The following is a 4,340-nucleotide window of genomic DNA, read 5'->3' on the forward strand; positions in this document are numbered from 1 at the left end:
ATCCCCCTCTTTCACGGTGCTGGTGGCTAACCTGGGCCCAGGCATGACATCGCCGTGCTAACATGCTGGGGTCAACCGGAGCCCCTCGGTCCCGCCTCGGGAGACGGGTTGGGCCCCATTCATGCCGCTTCGCTGGGCGGCAGTGGGCGAGCGGGCCTGGCCCCGGCAGGGAGTCAGTGAGGCCGGAGCCCGCCAGAAAGGGCGGGAGCTGTGTTGGAGCCGCCAGGGCCCCTCGTCGGCAGCTCTGTCCCAGGTGGAGACAACCTGGTGTCTTCCCCCTCGTGGCCTGGCCTGAGATGGAAATCTGAGGCAATGTGTGTCACAGTCCCCTCAGGTTGTCCTCCCTCCTCACGGGGAGACCCAGGGGATGCCACGGTGGCAGGAAGCCCCAGCAGGAGCAAGTGCCAGGTTCCCCAGGACCTGGTGGGGAGCAGGCGGCTGCGGTGGGCCTGGGGGCACCTCCCCAGCCCGGGGCGGCCATGGCTTTGGGTGCCGGGGGTGGCTTTTGCGTGCTTTGGGACGTTTACCAGGAGCAGCCACGCGCCAGTGGTGCCCCGGCCTTGCCTTGCGAGCTTGTGCAGGGCATTTAATTTTGCCTCCATGTCTGGAGGTGGCATTTCATAGCTGCCATGCGCAGGTACTCATGAAGCTGTGCTAGTGGGTGCTTAAATGCAACCGGTGTCAACCCTCACCACTTGCAGTTCGCTGCAGTAAACTGAGGAGGGAGGATGGCATCAGCAGCTCCTTTGGGCTTGCTATTCCCAGCTTCCTGGCCCTCCCTCCCTTCTCCCTGTCTTTGCGCTGGTCTCCTCCAGCTCTGTCAGTCCCCGACAGGTCTGGAGCGTGTGGCGTTTCGGTGCGGTTGCTGTATCTGTTCAACTTGCATCAGTCAGTCACTGTTAAGGCATATAATCAGTGTAAAATCTCTGGGGCGCAGCTATTTACAGAAAAAAACCCCACCCTTCCAGACTTGCATCAAACAAGAGTTTTATTCTCATTAATTGAATTCCTCTAGAGTCTGATAACGGGCTTCGTGAAATCGGATAAATAAAAAACCTTCCTCTCTGATAGCTATGTAAGCCTTTCCTTAACTCCCTGATCAGAGGGGACTAGGCTCTGCTAAGTAAGAAGCTGAAGATCAAAACTTCTGCGTATGTCTGCTCATTGGGGAGTGTAGGCAGGAGGACGCTCAGTGAGGTGTATTGGCAGAGGAAGGGTTTACCTCACCCTCCTTTTCTCAGTTGATTGGGAAAGATTTTTTTGTGTAGTGACAAATGGTGTTTAGCCACCCTCAGACATGTAGCCAGTGTCTAGAAACTGGGACTGTGCTTTCTTCCAGTCCTTCAGATAAACCTGCAGCCCTACGAAGGGGCAAGTCTGCTCTTGCTGAAGTCGGGGTGTATCGCCTCTGGAGCATCTCTCGGGTCACGCTGCCCCGTCTCGTCACGTGGGTGCCAAGATGCATTGCTCTGGGAGGCAGGAGGGCGTTTGGACTTGTGCCCGAGATGTGGTGTTGCTGAGCTGATGCTGTAATCCTGAAAAAATCCAACTTGCAGCTTTTTCCAGACTCCATACATCAAGTGAGACTTGCGGTCATTAAGGTCATGTCCCTTTCTCCATCGCAACTCGTGTGTGTAGTTCTTGTCTTGGTGCCAAAGGCTGGGGCCCCTCTTGTTCAGCAAGTGCTGTTGGTTACTCCAGGGTCCTTCCTCCCTGTGACTAGATCACCCATGCCATAACGAGGCACCTGGCTTGCCAGCCAGGCTTTTGCTTGTCTTGGTTTTCAGGCAACGCCACTCTCCCCCTTCAGGGTCTTTCTGCTTTCCCCCTCCCCTGCCACCCCTGGTGCCACCTTTCTTCTTGCACCCTGGACTTGGATTTCTCCCCACCCCTCTTCTTTTGTCAGTATTTGTGTCCCATAGCTGTTTACACCACCGACGCAGTGGCATCTGCCCCCACCCCCCGGGACACTTTTTCCGCCCTCTCTCCCGGCCCCACCATCTGCTGCCTCTTGCTCCTGCTGTCGTGCAGTGGCGCGCCGCTGGCATGAGTCCCCCGACCGCGCTGACCTCCCTGTCTCGGAGAGTGCTCGGCTCCTTCCCTCTGCCTTGTTCCTCATACGCGCTTTTACTTCTCCTGCTTCTCTGAATGCCGCTAATGATATTTTCCCCCCTCAGCCTGGATAGCCCCTTCTCCACCTTCAGATTTGCTCCTCAAATCTTAGCGACTTTACAAAGAGGACTGGCATACAAATAAGGGTCTGCCTTTACCTGGGGGTTTGCCCTGTGTTCCCCTCCTTCTCCATGCTTCTCACAAAGGTAGATTTTCTAACCCTTTTTCTTGCCTTAAGGGTCCCTGCTCATTTTCCCTTGTCTCTGTCATTTGCTTTGCTACTCGTAGCCTCTCTCTCTCGATGCAAAGCTGCTTTATCCCCTCTTCCTTCAGCAGCTGTTCAGTCCTCTGCAAGCCCCGTGGGATGCTCTGTCTGGAGCTCTTGCCTCCCAGCTCTCTGGCAGTTTAGTCTGTCTCCGTGATTTACTTTGCAAGGGTTTTCTTAATAGCCCCCACTGCTCTACATCTCAGTCGTGCTCCAGCATTACCTTCCTTGACTTAGGAATTGCCCTTGTGATAACCAGTTTTGGTCTTTTTCTGGAATGGTTTCCTCTGAGTCCTGTTGTCTTTGCCTTCTCCTGCCTCTCTAACGGAGCTTTTCTTACCTGCTCATGAGTATACCCTGTCCAGCTTCAGCATCTGGTTTTTTTGTGGTTATGAGGGGCTCTTTCTGTGACCCTGTCCACCACTTCCTATAGTTCCTGCCTCTTGATAATTTTATCCACTAATAAAAATTGGACTGGCCTCTCTCTGCTGGTGTTATGAATTCATATTTCTGTTCAAATTAAAATCTTGACCTCTGTCTCTGGCGCTTACTTAACGTGCATGCGCATGTTCACCTGAGTCTTTCTGTTTAAGTGTAAGCTGCAGCACTTCCTATCCATCTCTGCCTCTGAAATTTGTTCAGGTTTTGTTTGTTGTCTGCTCATTCCCCTCAATTCTCAAATTAGTTCCTCCTCCTCTGCCCTGCCAAATGCAAGATGTTTGTCTTCCCTTTAAAAGCCCTTCTTAGCCTTGTTCTACCTTGTCTTTTCTAGCGCTTCTTCCCTCTGGGTGGTTTTTGATTCCTAGCCTCTGCCTCTCGTTGGTTTTCCTCAGGCTGGGTTCTCAGAGAGAGAAGGCTTATCTGATTGTGCTGCCTCGCATACTGCCCCTTCCCGGATAACCTGGCAGCCCTTTGGCCAATTTCACGCAAATTTGATGGGAGTAGAGAGCTTGGAGATAAACGAGTTCCTGCAAGTCTTGTGAAGAGTAGGTAGCCAGTCAGTAGGACTGAAGGAGACCGTTTTCTTCAGGGGCTCTAGCAGTGCCTCCAAATGACTGTGTCAGCCATAGGAAAAGCTCCAGCTGAAGCTTGCAGTCAAATCTTTAGTCTCGGAGACAACCTCCCTCCTGAAGGCATAGGAAGCTAGGCTTCATTAAGTCTCCTGCTCTTGAGGCTGTTTGCTAAAAATGGTGGCTTGGAGCCCTTTTATTTTCTTCTGTGTGATTGGGAGTAACCTGCAGCAAGCACCTGCGGCACTGCCTCACCTGGTGCTTTGCCACAAGGCCTGTTAGAGACCCGCCATCAGGGTCTCCCAGTGGAGAGAAACCATGGCACTCCTTCCCACGCTGCCTCGTTCTTTCCTGCTCCCCAGCCTCTCTTGACCCATCTGCTGCCTGTCTGAAGGTGCTGTTTCACGGTATGGCTGAGCTGGTGGAATATTCCAGCTGTTAATGAAAAGGCTTCTTTGCCCCCATCCCCAAACCCCAAAGAAAAAAACGTTCTTGCTGTCTTAGTGGAAACAAATAGCTCTTCCCTTGGATCATTGTTCTTTCAGCTCACTATGGGGGTCAAGCATGGGGAGAGGAGTGCGTATGTTGCTAGGAATAAAGTGAGCGGGAAAGCAAGACTGCTTTTTTTCCATGGCAGCTGGTACCTAGATCAGCTTAACTGCATTGTGAAACCACATTTCTAAACTGAATTTCCTGGGATAAGGGTGTTTCTGCAGCTGTTTTCTCTGTAGGGGGGGTGGCACAGTGAGGCTGCTCTGAGTAGGTGCTTGGTGCTGAGCTGAGGTAAATAAGAGCCTATAGCAGCAGCAAATAGAATCCTGTTGGAGTGTCCTTCACAGAATGTTTGAGATTGGAAGGGACCTCTGGAGGTCATCTGGTACAAGCCCCCTGCTCAAGCAGGGCCACCTACAAAAAAAAAAAAAAAAAAAAAAAAAAAAAAAAAAAAAAAAAAA

This window comes from Pygoscelis adeliae, unplaced genomic scaffold, assembly GCF_000699105.1.
Source record: "Pygoscelis adeliae isolate BGI_AS28 unplaced genomic scaffold, ASM69910v1 Scaffold124, whole genome shotgun sequence".
Lineage (NCBI taxonomy): Eukaryota > Metazoa > Chordata > Aves > Sphenisciformes > Spheniscidae > Pygoscelis > Pygoscelis adeliae.